This window comes from Amblyomma mixtum, chromosome 3 (assembly GCF_055824585.1).
Source record: "Amblyomma mixtum isolate Tamu chromosome 3, ASM5582458v1, whole genome shotgun sequence".
NCBI classification, from domain to species: domain Eukaryota; kingdom Metazoa; phylum Arthropoda; class Arachnida; order Ixodida; family Ixodidae; genus Amblyomma; species Amblyomma mixtum.
This window is the reverse complement of record NC_143014.1, coordinates 75,226,677-75,243,673: the sequence shown is the minus strand read 5'-3', so window position 1 is coordinate 75,243,673 and position 16,997 is coordinate 75,226,677. Positions and strand designations below refer to the sequence as shown.

General features: G+C 45.6%; 1 long non-coding RNA gene and 1 pseudogene across 1 annotated transcript; one reads left to right on the top strand and one right to left on the bottom strand.

Annotated features, from left to right (window-relative positions):
- Positions 1 to 2,052: 2,052 nt before the first annotated feature.
- On the bottom strand, positions 2,053 to 2,651 carry LOC149350623 (uncharacterized; annotated as a pseudogene).
- Positions 2,652 to 9,116: 6,465 nt separating this feature from the next.
- Positions 9,117 to 14,687, top strand: LOC149350622 (uncharacterized). The gene is made up of 4 exons (XR_016290396.1): positions 9,117 to 9,350; positions 11,424 to 11,575; positions 12,767 to 12,902; positions 14,617 to 14,687. It is a non-coding gene; the product is annotated as an uncharacterized LOC149350622 (long non-coding RNA).
- Positions 14,688 to 16,997: the final 2,310 nt, after the last annotated feature.

Below are 16,997 nucleotides of genomic sequence, written 5' to 3'. Positions count from 1 at the left end.
CGCCACCTGGCGGCCGCGTCCAGTGATCCTCCTCAAGCTCCCGATGCGCATTGGTAAATGGGAAACGAATGTGTTTTCTCTTTCTGCCCTTCCTTGGGACCGAAACGAACGCTTGTAGAATGCAATGGCTCGATCAGGTCGATTCCGCCAAGCCGTTCTCAGATACACAGAGAGTATACTTAAGTGTTGTTTCCTATTTGGAGAGGCATGGGAGAGGCCTTTGCCCTGCAGTGGGCATAGGCAGGCTGATGATGATGATGAACAACAAGCAGGCTGCCTGATATTGAGGACAAGTGTCAGGATAGTGCACCAACAAAGTCGCTTAAGCATTTCTGTGCTGATGCATTTTTATTAAAATCAGCTCATAGCTTAATATCTACATCCATGGGGACATTTGGCATCTGTTTGACTTTTAATTCGCTAGTGTTTGCAGCCTTTAATGTTGGTCTTAAGACAGTGTAAGCATTGTTTCACTGTGTGGGATTTTTTAGCTGTTTTGCAGAGGTGTGTGTGTATGCATGCAGAGTTCTTTTCCACGGGTTTGTTATGTGGCTCATGGAACCTTCATGTTGCAGAAGAAATTTTTTAATTTCTGTGTTGTACTGGAAAGTGAGCAGTATTTATATCCACCAGGTGTTTCAGGGAAGAATAAATAGTTGTCAAAAATATGGCTTTTGCTGCATACTATTACCAGTGTTAGCAGACACCAGAAAGCTGGTGAGGTGTATTTAGTAAGCTGGTTAACTAATTTCTGATAATTAACTTTTTAACTAACACAGGTTTGCAACTGGTTGCAGTTAGAGACTTTTAGCCAGTCGTTAGTAGTAGCCATATCAGTTTTTAGAATGTACGAAACATGATTACTTTCGCCGCTGTGGCTCGACAAAATTTGGCTGCATCGTGCGAAAATACATGCGCTTTTGAAAGCACACAGGGAGAGGAACCCCTCCAGTTCATGTAACTGCTACAAATCTCTAATATCAACTAGACGCCTAACTCTGATAGTTAAAAGGTTCATTAAGAAAAATTAGTTAACCAGCTTACTAGGTAAGACGATTCACCAGTTTTCTGGTGCCTTCCAACACTGGCAATACTATGCTGAAAAAGCCATATATTCAACTCAAAATACCTGTTTTTTGAAAATTACTTAGTCTTCCCTGAAACACCTCGTATATATGTAAGAAAAACCTAACGGTATTTAATTCACGACGTTTTGGTCGGAGGGCCAGCCGTTTTCAAGTGTACTACAGCATTTCAAGCACACAGCTTTTATTTTGAATGCTGTACTATACTCGAAAAAGGCTGGCCCTCTAGCCGAAACATCGTGAATTAAAACCTGTTATGTTTTTCAATTTCTATGTGTCAGTCATTGTTACTAAGAGGGAACTGAGGGGAACTGTGCCGAAGCCAATATTCTGTTCCTCTATTGTTCTCCATAAAATATTTTGATGCATCATGCATATCTTCTAGCGCGTATGTACACTTGTGCTCAATAAATATAATAATTTGCATTTTGCTTCTATTATTCTTTAAGCAGTCCAGGATACAGTGTTCACAAAATGATTTTGAAGTGATAACACTACGTTGGTAAAAGTGTTGTACTGTGTAGTAGGAATTATACTGTCTTCGGGCTTGAGTCTTTTGAATAACGGTGGCCAATTGTCGGAAGGTCGTTGATAGGGTGTTGGTACACATTGTCGGTATGTGGTTGATAAGAAGTGTAAAGACTTTCTATGTACTTGAGTCTTATGGATAACGGTGGCCAATTGTCGGAAGACCGTTGATAGGGTGTTGGCAGACATGATCGGTAAGGGGTCAATAGGAAGTGTAGAAACTGTCGATAAGGGGATCATAGGAAGTATAAAGACTTTCTATGTACTTGAGTCTTTTGGATATCGGTGACCAATTGTTAGAAGACGGTTGATAGGTTGTTACTACAATGTATAAAGACGTTCAAAAGACTTTCTGTTCAATGTTGATAGGTTCTATTAACAATTGTCGAAAGACTTTCTAAAGAATGTTACTAAAAATTTTTGTAAGGGCATACACTGGCTAATCCAACTGCTCTGGGCCTGGATGATGGCCCTGCCCACGCACTTCGTCAGGGCCGGTGCAAACGAAGAGGCAGTCAGAGGCCGAGTCACTGCCCTCTGTCTGCTCAGTGATGGTGACGGCCTTGTCGGTCGAGTCCTCATCCTCATCATCCGTCAGCTCCTCAGTAGTGTCCGACGAAGATGTGCAGACCAAGTCGTCAGCCAAGTCTCTGCAATGGGCACGCGCTGCCGACCCTTGTCCTCGTCGTCGTCAGTCAGCTCATCGTCGTAGTCGTCGGGATCGTGGGGCCGTGGCTGGGACAGGGAGGCGACCCACGAGCCCAGGTCGTGGTCATGACTGAAACTGCTCGCGTTGAACGATCCCCGTTTGGGGGTGGTGGCCAGGGCCGCCTGCATCAGCTCCACCCTCTGGATGCTTTCGCCAGAAGATGCTGCAGGGGGCTTGATGAAGAGGCCCTTCCTCGGCGGTGGTGGAGGCCGATGTGATCGGTTCGACGAGTGAGCAAAAGGTTCCCCCTGTGTCCACCAGGAGTGGCCTGCCGGAACGCCTTGCTCTCTGGGCGGCTTCCAGGAGTTGGCAATGCCCCTTTTGGGCATAGGTGCGACGACAGGCTCTGGATTGGCTGGCTCTTCTAATGCGGCATGGGCTCGTCACAGTCCAAGAAGTCTGAGGCCATGTTGAAGGTGGGCGCACGAAGTGGTCTTTGACGGTGCCAGTAGGCATCGACAACGTCATCATCACTGTCAGACAAGCCATCCTGCATGGAATGCGAGACGCCATTGGGAGGTCGTCCTCTGCCGATGCCGGTCGCTGCATGACGATTCACGAACCCAGGATGTTCCTCAGTCTTTTTCTTGAGAAACTGAAACAAGGGCAGTTCTTGAAGAGGAATTCGTTGGCGGCCGCGGCACCAGCAAGGCAGAGGCTGGCAATCAACTGCATCTTCAAAATCCAACGGCGTCGTAGTACACTGGCTATAGTCTATATCCATTACGCGGGAAGCAGTGGTTGTAACAGATTGCATTGTTACATATAGTCTATATCCATTACGCGGGAAGCAGTGGTTGTAACAGATTACATTGTTACGAAATTGTACGCACCCAAGGAGTAGTCACTGAGGGATGCTGATGCTGACAGCAGCTCAGTCGAACCACTGCCGGCCAACGGCGCACAGATCACACTTCGTTCTCTTCGCGCTCCGTGCACGAGCCCAGCAAATGTCTTCTTCGTTGTCCACTGACAATATGAACGCGGCAAAACGAATTACAAGCTGTGGACGCAACCAGGCTGACCAGAGACCGCCGCGTTACAATATTTTGATTTTGTATAATGTATATTGTTCAAAAGTGTTCTACTTATGCTTTTTATATTCCTTACACTCTGTTTACTAAAATACATTTGCCTATATATGATCTTCTTCTGTTTCTAGTAACGGGCATTTTATCTTCAGCTTTCCAGCTCTCCACCTTTCAATTTCTATTCCTGCCCTCGAGTTTTTTCACTCTCTTCACAAATAACGAAGGTTCTGAGTTCACATCCTCCCAGAATTCAGCCACTGGGCTGAAATTTAGAGTGTAACAGAAAGCTAGAAAGTAATTGACCAGGACAGAGCACTACGGAGAGCGAGCTAAAGGTACCGTTATGGGAGAAGGAGAGTACCGTAAATTACACAATGAACTCGAACTGATGATATCCTGCAGCGTGAGTCCAGGATAGGGAAACAAACTTGGGCGGACGAGTTCGAGTAGGCTTAGATCAGGCTTGGAAATTTGCCCGGATAGGGCAGCCGTGGCGTAGGACACGGCTAGTTCGAGAACAGGTCTAGAGGTGTTAGTCATGGCATTAAAAGGAAACTTGACTGACAGTGATCACGTACTGACTCCAGACTTTGGGGGAAAGATATATGCAGTTGGTACTGCCTCAGGGTGGTCACTTTTACAGCCAGTTTCAGATGCGGCAGTAAACCTTTCATCTTGCTATGAAGGCAGCTTCAGATGGATTTCGCGGGCTGGCGTCTAATGTACAAATTCATCTTCAAAAAAAAAAGGCTGAGGCTTAACTTGGTTAAGCCTGGAGAATGCGAAGCATCATCGTGTCGCGTAATTTGGAGGCGCACAACCACAGCGACGGCGCGAGGTGGGCCCCCGTTTCTCCACTGTCGTGACGTCATCGCGTCACGTGGTGTGACGTCATGTATCACGTGATTTGGAAACGCACAACCACAGCGACGGCGCGAGGTGGGCCCCCGTTTCTCCACTGTCGTGACGTCATCGTGTCACGTGGTTTGACGTCATGTATCACGTCATTTGGAGGCGCACAACCACAGCGACGGCGCGAGGTGGGCCCCCGTTTCTCTACTGTCGTGACGTCATCGTGTCACGTGGTGTGACGTCATGTATAGCGTGATTTGGAGGCGCATAACCACGGTGATGGGCTGAAGTGGTAGCTAAAGTAGTATGCTTCGCATAAAAAGAGTTCACAATTTGGTCTAGGTGCGTTGCAATGCCTATGTACGCGGCAACTGTTGCCAGCCGCTGCACACCGAGTGATGTTTCCGAACCCTCTCTCGAACGTAATCGTTGTGTTATGTGTCATCTAGCACAACAGGACTCTCTTCTATCAGCTTTAACTATGCCGGATCGTTGCCAACCAGACATTCGCCATGGCACTGCACTCGCTAAGTCAAGATGTGCTGCCACCGTACGAACGTCCAGCTGGTCTCTGAACGCGGCTTAATACGCCCTTTTGGCACTGGCGTGTTCTGATAGCTTTCCAGCCGCCCGATGGGCCTCGCAGATGACATACTGCGACTACAAAAACCGCGTTAGGCTCCCAGGAGGTAAGTAGCCGAGCCCACAGCAGCTCCTTGATCCGCAGGCGAGTTGAAACGTTGCCGTCGCTGCTTAGTGCCACGGTCGACGTGGACAAATCTGTGAGAGCCTTAACTTGGATGGTGGCAGGCGCACGCTATGAGAAGTCGGAAAATTGTTGGAATGTGCTCATGAACATTTGTGAAGTTTGTGCGAGATCTTGTGGCTAGCAACGCTGCGTTTCTTTCCAGCCGATCGCCCATATGGCGGAGTCCGGGAGGAGAAATGGCGTCTGCTGTGGCGTTCGCAGTGGTGCTTCTGGAGGAGTGCGGCTTCGACTGACGTCAGTTAGAAGGCGGTCAACGCGCGGTCTCTACACAATGGCGCGCCATTGTTGCGCAATCATTCAGCAGTAAAACTGGCGAGGAGGTCCGACGTGGGTTCATTCCAATTCACAAGAGTCTCAGTATGCCGGCATACAATGGACCCGTATGGCCACCCTTGCCGTCCCTGTGAGTGACTATAAGCATAGCGCATATGACTGGAAAGACCGCATTCTAACTCTTCAGCGTTATGCTCTGAGTTTCGTCCCGCATAGTCTCGATTTTTGGCAGGGTGACCGCATGTAATCTTTTTTCTCGCCACTAACCTTTATTGTGCGCTCGAAATTATTCATTGCAGAAGAATTTATATTCAGCTTTTTTATGGAGTTTTCGGGTCCTTTGTGTGTCATTTCTTACGTTGAATCTATGAGTCCTGTTAACCTTTTCGGCCCCTTCTAGTGACCTTGTTTTACTCCATCTGTATGTCCGATAGACTTTCGTCGAAATTTCCGGAGCCCTCCACTACGGCGTCTCTCATAGCCTTAGTCGCTTTGGGACGTTAAACCCCATAATCCAACCAACATTTCATGTTTTTTTCTCAGTACATTAAATCCCAAGAGTGCTTGCATTCATGCAAGTAAATTTGGTTCATGTTTTACCGAGCCTCATTGTATCCTTTAATGTTTCTGATCGTCGATGTCTATGGGTTTTAATGCATTTGTCTGTTCACTTCCTACTTGTTCATTTTTCTACTGAGTTCCCGTTTTCTGTGTTAAAGAAACGGTTGGACAAGGATTTAATTTGTATGCTCTTCCCTCCGCCTATGTACATCTCAGTGTATTTTTGTTTACCGGGACATGACGTACTCAAAAGAATAAAAAAGGCCCTTCTCCTCGTCTACAAAGAAATTTTGCTATAAACTACACACCGAGATATTACCTATTAAAACATGGTCAGAGAAGAAGGGCATTTTTGTGTCTACCACAAAATGCCGCCAATGTGGTGCTCCTGAAACGATTGAGCATTGTTTCCTCAATTGCAAAGATGCAAATACTCTTCTGAGATATCATGCAATGGACCATGTGAAAAAGATTTAATTAGACACCACATTCAGTACGATACCTAACTGCACTGCTATTTGTAGATAAACCCTTAGACTCTTTCTTCCACATAACTGCAGCGTAAAAAACGAAGACCAGGAAGGAAGAAACACCTACGACACGGACAAACGCTGCCCGTTATTTTTTACGCTGCAGTTTTGTGGAAACAAAGTGACCAACTTGCCCAAAAGCTCGTTTTAGTAAAACCTTAGACTTTTTCTTTTTAATTGGATTACACAGCCTCTGGATGGGGTGATATTTTGAATCAGTTGTTTCTGCTAAAGACCCCTTCAGTAGAATCATTGTGCGCCTAAAATAAGTGCATGCCCGGACCATATTTTCGGAACAGAGTGGCGCTCATTGTTAGTGCTGTGATCGTCATTGCCTTTTTTTTCTAGTGCTTTATTCCTTAGGTGTGTCGTATTATGATGAGTCAGTTATGGGCTCTGCATTGCCTCTTGTCTCGTGCTTGGTTGCTTATAGGTGTGTCTTGTTACGCATAATATAGGTTTGCCGCTGTGTTCCTGATGTCTGTACATAGTTCATGTACGTAAAATATTACATCAGTGTAACTCATAAGGTGTCGAAGCAGGAAAGTGGCGATGGCGTTGTGTGCCAATGGTGTATCAACAAAGCTCATCTGTAAGCGCCGCCGCGTGTTCCAAACCTGCTCCTGGTCATGAAGAATGTTATTTTATTTTATTTCATTTTAGGTCACGCAAGCTTCACACAAGGATCACCGAAATCTGAGAGTGGCGGCCTTTATTGCTATAGCGCACTGGAAAAGAAGACGTTGCGTGGCATGGGTGGTGGAAGACGTGGTGAAGGAAGAGCGGGGACACGCGCCTATCGCTCGCTCCGGACGCCTTTGGAGGGAAGACGCCGTGGACGTGGCTTGTTGCCCGCAGGGCCGCCGGCCGAGCGTAATCCACACTGTAAAAAAAGTCCGTGACTTTACGGAGACTTACTACGTGGAAAAAAAGGACCATTTGCATTTTTAGAAAACACGGAGGAGGAGACCGTACTTCAGTTCAATAACGGAGGAGTCGTCATTATTCACCCGTAGACGTTGCAGGGAAGAAAACTTGAACATTCTGTTAGGCAGCAAAGCTTAACACTACACAGCGGTTGACTCCTTCGGCATTGTGTTACCGCCAAACGCATTAATAACTTAATTAACGACAACAGAAAAAGAGCAAAGGTTGTCATGATTTGACGCCGCTGCTTACTTTCATGCCTGCATGATCAATAATAATTTGTTATTGGAAAGGGGGAAATATCTGTCTCACTGTTTCAGTGGGCCCCTGAGCCGTCCCAGCTAATACGGGAACCATCACAACAGCGTTACGTTTTTGTTTTGGTCAAACGTTAATGACATTGCTGTTAAATTCTTTTTTTAGAGCATTTGTCAAATGCTGCAAATGAGCGGAGAGAAGTCACTGGCGCGCTTTTTTAATATTAGCTTCGGTTCAGGGCTGCCCACAGAGCCGAAATACTCCAGGCCGTAGCATCTACTAAGACTTTTGAAAAGTGGTGTTTGGGTTACAACACATTCAATTCAATTTCAATTCTATTTTGCATATGCAATATTGCCTCTGAAATCGATAATTACAACTTGAAGCATTTTTGTTAACTGACAGCCTTTTTTTGCACGGTGCCACATTTCCAAGGGGTGCCAAGCGTTACGGTCTGACAGCTGATGTGAAAATGGGCTTACGCAGCACCCTTTCTTTGAAAAATTGGTGCTGAAAAAAAATTTCATGTCTGCTACATTTGCGATCTCTGGGAACGAAATGGGGGAGGCCAGGGGCATGTGCGCAGCCAAGCAAGTTGTGCTGGTGCTCATACACCTTTCATCCTACTCCCTCCTCCTCCCCCGAAATTTTAGAGATACTCGCTTTGAACTCGGTAGGTGCCTTGGGGTCACCTTTATACCCCTACGCCACTGAGTGCGCTGCTGTGGTGGCGGCTCGACTTTGCTTCTCTTTTCAACGACAATTTGCGTTCTTGTGGACGCAGTGGCGCAAGTACGCTTTGACGCACGGAAGACCGATGTGTGAAAGGTAAGTGTAACTTTACTGCTCTGCATCAAACAATTTGTCGTGCCGGAGTCATATTTCACCTTTCGCTGCGAAGACAGGTGCTGTCTCAAGCGCGCACAGCTCGGTGTTCTTGCGTAATCGACATTCCAGGTCCCAGGTATGCAAAAGCGTTGTCACTAGCCCACACGAATCTCGCGTTCATTTAGTACTTACTACGGAATGCCCTAATGCGTGGCGTAGATTACCGAGCAGAGTGCAGCAGCTTCCACAGAGAGAGAAAACTTTATTTTGCAGCCGCTTCCAGCAACCTTCGAAAAACGACCTTTTTTTTTTCGTAACGCAAAGATGTTTCGTTCGCTTTAGGTCAATTATAAATACGACTAAACTTTAACAAACTGATTTAATTAACGCATTGGAAAACAAGAAAGCAGTACGCAGAGAATTGCTCACTACAACTGCTCTTTGAGGCGTCTCGCAGTAGTTACATGCTACTGCTTTGGAGGGTGCGCGTCCAGTTCCGTTCTGCTTCTCCTTGGGTAAAGCTTTCTTTTTTTCGCAGGGGTAGAGGCAGCAGAAAGGGAGGAATGAGCCCATTGTGAAAAGGAACCTTTCCTACCAGAGAGCAGGGGGCACGCCGCGCCGTTCGGGAGAAGGCATCCTCCTCTCCACCTCGGCGTGAATGCCTTCCCCTGCATTCCAAGGTTGACCGTGCCATGCGACTTCCTCCTTATTGTCGACTGTCGCGTTCTTTGAACAAGCCAAGCTAAGCCAAGCACGTTTGGCTGGCGGTGGACGGTGGTAACGGTGGTTCATTTTGGCCGTTGTGGTCCACGCAGGCGTACGCCAGCCATTGCGCCACTCTCGTCGTTCCAGTCTTCGTTCTACGCGCAACCAGAGTAACCCTCAACTGTTTTTGCGCGCGTCTTACGCCGACAACGTTTCACCGCAGCTCCTGTAGTGGCCCGAGTGGCTCTTCTTCCTGACGGGTGTGCGGTGCCCGACACAACGTCGGCCATGGCGGTACGTCCCTCGAAGCGCTTGCCTCCCTCCCCATGCCTCTGCCGCGGTTCTTCTCTCTTCTCGACATGTTCTCAGCGCACTCTTCTGCGTCGTCGGATTTTGTCCGTGCTGTGCTCCGCGCGCACCTTAGCGTGCCAGCTCGAGCTTCTGCCTGCTTCAGCCAGCGTCGCCTGGATTATCGCCGTGCTGTATTGTTTTCAGGAGGGACCTTTGGCGTGCGCGCCTTTCGCGCTCCTTTCCATTTCACGCGCGCCTTAGTGCGCCCGTTTTCATAATCTAGGTTGCTCATCGGCTGCTCCATGTGCTTGGCTACATCTGCTTTGCGCTCACTTGGATACACTGCTTGCTCGTGTTTTTTGGTAGCGTCGCACACTCGGTGCAACCTATCATGTACCGCATCAAGGCAGTACGTGATCAAAGAGTTGGCGTTGACTGGCGGCCTGGTGCAGAGCGCGTGTGAATCGTTTACGTTATAATGACGACGTGGTAAATTAACTCATATCCTTGGCATTCGAACCTCCGTGTATTTGTGTCGCTGCACTGGCGGGGAGGCTTGCATTCCAAATGCTTAAAGGCTGTCAAATGCTTAAAGGCTGCATGACTAGCATTGCTTATTTCATTGTTTGCTCAGAGAAAGCGTTTGTTGTAAGTGAGCAGTAGCCGCTATTTTTCATTGTTAAGTAGCAACATCAACCAGCATGCATTATCATTTTTACACTTGAATGACTGAAAGAGTATCACAGCATTGCCTTCATTTTTTTTTTCTTGTTGCTTGCACAGCATCAATTGTTGTGCCTGCAGATTGCACTTTTGCATGCGTTTTGCATTTTCGCGAGCAAATTTTAGGCAAGAAGTTTCAAAGGCACCGTGTATTGACCTGAAGTGCTCGCTATTAATGTAGCAGTATTTGCCATGCTGAATATCAAATCTACATACTTCAAAGCGTGTTTAGCATCTTGTCTGCATAGACTCTTGTCTACAAGGAGAGCTTGGAGGTTTCACTTATCTGCTTAGTGTTCGAAGCAACAGCCATCACTGATAATAATACTTATTACAGACATGTTCTGCATGTACAGTCAGGGCGGAATGAAATGCAAACACATATATGTCGTACTTTTCTACTTTACAGCGGGATATTCATTTAGAAAAGGCTTGTAAATGAGTACTTCAGTAGATTCTTTACCCTGAAACATGAATTAGGCTAGCTGTATACTGCAGTTGAAAGCACACAGGCAAAATAATTTGTCTTGTTCATCCGCGTGGCTCATATTTCATTCCAGCCTGACTGTACACTACTCTCCCAGCAGGTACCCCAACTGAAGCATGCACTGTCTTGTGAAAAATGCTGCACATATGTTTTAGAAGGGTGCGTGAAACAATGTGCAGCTGCTAATATTGAACTATTAGTATCTGAGACCTGATATTCAACTGAATCGTCAATCTGTCTCCTGCTAGGAAGGCACAAGCATCACGCCCATGGCTAATTGACTGCCCTTCACCACTGTATTGGTTTCACTCCTTGAGTTATGGTATTAATTACCAATTTTACTACAAGGATATATGAGAGCACATTGTGAGCTAAATATAGTTAATGAAGGTCTTCCACTCTGTACAGTGATGTGGTTGGTCTTGTACATCTTTACTAATGTCTTAATTTTGCTTTATGCAAGCCTTGCCTTCCTATTGTATCCTATGTCCTGCTATGCTACTGCCTTCCTCCTGGTCCTCTCTTCGGCCATTTCTCCTGTTTCCTTTGCACTAGCTATTGGTCCGGTGCCTGCTGTGAAAATGACAGCCAACACTAAGTCCCTTCCTTTATTTCCATGAAATCTTCACTGCTACTACTAATGCTGATAGTACTATATCACTATTTTTGTGATAATAATGTACAAGATAGTAGCTAAGCCAATGGTAGCTGAGTTGAATATCATGCATATCTTGCATGCGATATATTAACATATTCACTATTACAATACCCTCAATTTCTTTCAGTTCAGACATTTGGGCATAGATATTTTATGCTTTTTTTTCTAGTTTAGTCCACTCAAACAAACTTTGCTTTTTGCATTGCAGGTAGAATCTACAATGAGTGCCGCTCTGTCTTATGAGCAGGAAGCAGTATTTATGGATACTTTTCTTGGAAATGACAAACCTTCTGTCGCCTTATTATGTGCTGAGCCTTCATCATGGGGGAAGCAAATGTCATGACTTGGATTTCTACAGAGGTGAGACATCATACCCAGCCTCATTTTTTCTGCAACGTGCTTAGGGGATTAGCAAACCTTCGTTTAGTACTTCTTTCACCTTTTTTCAGTGCTCCAGCATGGTGAATAGATATGGTACTCTGGCTATAACATAATGATATATGGCCACATTATAAAGGCGTATGAATTGCTGCACTTATACTATTTTGCATGGCCCTCTTTTAATGCTTTTTCAGCCTTGGTTTGTTGAAACGAGTAGCAAAAATGAACACAAGAACGAGAAAGAACTAGGACTTTCTATATTTTACACACATTTTCTGGCTTCAGCGAATTAATGCCAAATAGCCTAGTTCTGCACAATAGTTCTTTCAGTTAAGCACAGCTATATCTGTATTAACAATTTTATGCAGGGACAAAAGGCATTTTGCATTTATATTCTGTACCTCCTCAGTAGCTCAGGCAATATGAAAAATTAATTTCATTTTTTTGTTTTATACTACAAGACGTCATATAGAGAGCAAAGCTATCAAAACTGAATGCAAAACGTGCACAGTTCGCGTGTACTTGCAGAGGCTTGTGAACAGAGCCCATAGGATTTTTTCCTTTATACAGAATGGAAGGTCGAAAATTTTTTTGCATAATTAGATCGTGATTGGAGCATGAAGTTACATGTTAGAAGATGAAACCTGCCATATTGTACAGGGTCGTCCACTCTTCGTGCAAACACGCGAGCGCATGGCTGTGCTCTTTGAAAGGCTCATTGGAAGGCCATCGAAACGAAGTGGCAGATGAGGCGAAACACCACATTCAGCTCCTTCTCCAGCGCCACACTGCTGCGATGAGCGGCTGTGTCACTTGCAGTGGCTGTCTGAAAAGAGCGGCCATGTGTTCGCAGTAAGAGTGGATGACCCTTTACATTTTGTATGCTAGAGTGCCGACTCTTGCATCCATCTAAAAACATTCATGCAGGTTATCTGGTTAGCCTCCTTCCTTGATACCACATTTCTAGAAATGATAACTATGTCAGCTTTATTTTGATCAGAATTTATAAGAATGTATCGCATACACCAAATTTTGTGATCATATATGACAAAATTCAAAATGTGATTCATGATTGGTATTGTTTAGTCTAGGGCAGTAAAATGCCATGTACCTAGTGCAAAGTAAAATTAAATATGACCAGTCTAACAAAACAAACTCCTTTTTTTTTAGAGGGAAATCGTTCGACTGAAATGCTGGAGTGGCTTGACGTGATGAAGACATTGACAGGAGTGCACTCAAAAGTACCCAATTTGGTACCCATATTTGGGATAGCACGAGAACTGGCAGACAGCTCTTCAAGCAATTGGTGAGTACCTTGGTGCTCTGCTTCTGCTGTTTAGTATGTGACCAGCTTTTATTTTTCACCTAATAAGAGTGCGTATCCTTAAAAATATCAGCACAAATTGAAGAGAATTTCGATATTCTTGCATGAGATGCCACTGCGAGAACTTGGAAATAATGATATCTCGCATGTACACTTCACTGCTGAATACAGTAAGCACTGCTTGATAGCTAAGTGCCTCTGACGTATGAGAAAATAGATAGGTTGCTGCACAACATGTGGAACTGCCCTGTCGAGCACTTTGTCTTCAGGAAGTGGAGGATTAAGTGGTAATTTGTTAAAGAATTTCTAGAAAATAGCGCAAACCACACGACCGGGAAGAAATAGCTGATGCAACACACTGACTCGAATGACACCATGTGCATGAAGGACCTTATGGAGTTCGCTGCTATGTTGCATGAGAAGAAGGTCACGCAGGATAGGTGTCAAAGACGAGCTGATTCAGGTGCCTTGTTTCTGTCCCTAGTACTCACTGCAGAACTCAATGAACAAGCAGCAAAGGTTACAGCTGAGCATGGCCAGACTCTTGCGCTTCCCTCCACAAGCAAGCTGGAAGCACAGTCCTTTGATACCTTTAATGCGTTTGCTCACAACATGCATTGTTGCAGCACGTGGCGAGGAAAGGTACACATCCTTGATTTTAGTGCCAGTGCACTCACAGACCCCAGTAACAGATGATTGAGGTATCCTGTCATATCGACAGGCATCTCATGAGGAATGAATTCTCAGGCTTCAGAACTTATAGTGCTCTTTGCAGAAAATGTCCCAAAGTTTGTTGCCACATGGACCTTTTCGAAATAATGGCCCAGAAAGGCGAGCCTTCCTTATGTATTTTGTGAAAAAATGCCTAAGACATGGGTATTTCTGCTTCTTCATGGGTGCTAAATGTTTTTGAGGGAGAAGTTTTGCTGATATAGAACGGTTTTGAAAAAGACAAGAAGAGACTTTGAGGCTGTGCAAAGAAGCAGGAATAACATTTCACAGCTGATGAAGAAGCAGAAAGACTCATGTTTTAGCCCTTTTTTGCACCAGACACATGAGGACACTTCATCTTTTTGGGTCATTTCGATAAGATCCACATGGCAACAGCATTTGGTTAGATTCCTGCAAAGAGCCCATTCTGAAAGCATGAGGATACGCTCCTTGTAAGGCGTACTGCACACTTATTGGAATATCTCAATGGGCAGTGACCGGTATTTATGACTGCATTTTCATTCGAAATCGGAGATCTGTACATTTTCTTGCCCGTGCTGAGATAATTGAAGCTGTGAGCGAGCATAAGATTTTGGGAAGTGCACTTGCACATTGCTTGTGGGCAAGTTTTCGGCCATACTAAGATGTTGCCATGGTTCCTTGCTCACTAAGGTTTGCAGTGAGTACTATGGACAGCAAGAAGGTATCTGCATTGAATTGTTTTTGGCACCCAACCTGAGCTACCTTCTTTTCGGCAGCTCAGGGCATTCATGCACACAGTGTTGTCCAGGTAAGCGCATTGTGTGTTTTTTCCTGGTCCTGTGGATTTTAGTTTCTTTCCTGTAAAGAAAAAATGAATTTGGTCAATGAAATGTAATGGTTTGGTTCTCATTAAATATTTTTGCAAGACCCTACAAAAGCCAGTTGGTCAATAGTGAATAGTTTGATTGTGTTTGCTAAGTGAAGTCTTTCTTATGCTTTTCAGATGAATCTGACAGCAATATGCAGAAGTACAATGTATGCAATTTGTCATGAAAATAAAACGTATGTGCCTTTACTCACCCAAACACTCTTCTTTCATTCTAAGCCACATGCTTTGTATGTACGCAATGCACAACATGCATAAAGGAAGAGCTTGTGTGTAATAGTACTTCATTTCTTCTCCACCTGGACTGCTATTGTACATGATTGAACGTGAGTCAAGACACGTTGATCAGTTACACAAATTAGGAATCTGGATGCAGTTGACAGCTTATATTCAACTTAACACTCCACGCCATCATTCTGGCCGCACCATGCATCAGCAGTGTCAGTATTACTTCAGAGGGCTTGCCAGTATGGTCGTCTGGCCTTAAAGTTTTGTTCAAGCCATTGGCGACAAGCCGCAACACTTGAGTACACGGAAAAAGGTCGAAGAGAGGTTAAACATAAGAATACGTAAACAAATTTTTTTACGTTGGCTTATGTATGAGTATACAGAGAAGGGTCCGAAAGAGTTAAACGTAGGAATACGTAAACTAATTTCTTTTTACGGTTGATGTACGTACTGAGTCCTTTTTAAGGACTTGCCGTGTTTCTCAAAGTGTCCGTTTATGAATTGCGGAAAGTGCTCGGCAACGCATTGCCTCCAGGTTTCTACGTAAACTTGAGCAAATTTTTTTACAGTGCAGCCCCTGGAGTTGAGGAGCTTTTGTAGCAGCGCATGGTAAGTTCCGTGACAATATTACAGACACATTTGCCGGGGCTTTAACTTCGTAGTGCGCAGTTGCGTTGACGGCGAGGGTTTTCTGCCATGGGCCCCTTTCTCACTCCCTGCACCCGGAACGCGGACGGGGCGCGCACTTTGATGAGCGTGCGCATTAGGGTTGAACAGAATAAGTATGAATGTGGACCGGTGACTAGAGGTGGTATTCTGCCGGTGTCGCCTTTTGCGACATGTCGCATTAGGGCGGGGCCTAAAAAAGTGCGTACAGTTGCTCGAGGAAACGGAAAACGCCCCTGGCACTTTCGTCTGCGGTGCTTTCATTCACTCCGAGAAGCGACAATTTACCACTGCTGATTCACTAGCAGCAGTAGTTTCGTATCTTTCATAGCAAGAATATTTGCCATCACACGACGTGTAATGTTCAAAAAACATTTGAAAATTTAATATAAACTCGCTTTACTTCATTTAAGTCTATAAAAAACCGCGAAAAAGCTCCAAATCTAATTTTGTTTCGTTCCGGATGGTTGTGCTAGGTTTCGGCTGCGTTTCGGGCAGTTGCAGACGGTAGCAGTGTAGCTGGAGGTCCCATTAGGCTTGCGCGCTCCAGAATCGAGAGCGTATCAAAAACTAGGCTGAATTGCAGCTTAAACTTTATCGTCAAAGCAAGGTAACTCATAGCGAAAAGCAACAGCACCAGTAGTTGCCTGTAAACATGCCGACCGGAATCGCAAGGACTGTGGAATTCGCTGAAGCAGGCGGCTCTCGCTTGGAAGGACGCCGCCATGTTTTCACGCTAAGGGCGCAAAAAGCCGTAGCTGCCCATTCCGTTCGTACGCTAACGGTAGCCCGTCGCCCACGCGAATCGCTTCAGCGCATTCCGTTCTTCGACTAAGCGTAGTAAATTGGTGCGACGTCACGATGACGTAGCAGGAAGGAGGATCCGTGTCGTCACGCCGCCGTCACCGCGGCTCGAGCCAATCAGTGAAGAGCGAATGCGACATGTCGCAAAAGGCGACACCGGAAGAATACCACCCTAGGTGTCTAGCTGTCACCCGGTGTCAATGTTTCGGTTGCCAATCCGAGGGAGATGCACCGCTGGCGCTCCTCCTTATCTGGACTGGACCGTCGTCCTCGTCACTTGCAGGGCCTTGGCACCGACGTTCCAGGGGGAGGATTTTCTTTTCTGCGTAAAATCTCCCATCTTAGATTGCGTCTAAGGAGAAGAGGACATCTTGATGAATTTTGGGGGGAATCTTAACAACTAGCATCGATAGGAAGAGGCACATTTTTTTTTGTTGCACTGGAAGATATTATCGGCCTACGATACACATCACGGCCAGGGCAAGGCACAAGCCCGGCCCCAAAAGCTGAAACGGAAGCAAAAAGAACGGAAAATCGATTCCAGTGCGGAATGCCTTATCCCTACGCTCACATTCAGACCTTCTCGAAAACGACAGTCCCTACTGCTTTTATTTTGCGACGCTTTCATGAGCTCTTTCTTTTCAAGGCAGCCGTAGAAACGACTGGCATACTGCTGTCAGCAATAAGGCACACCGTGCCGTCTCCTTCTAGAAAGCGCGTTCGTCATATCGTTGCTTTGTTGTGTGATTAATAACTAACATTAACATACCACAGCGTTGACGAGCGTACGTTTATGTTCT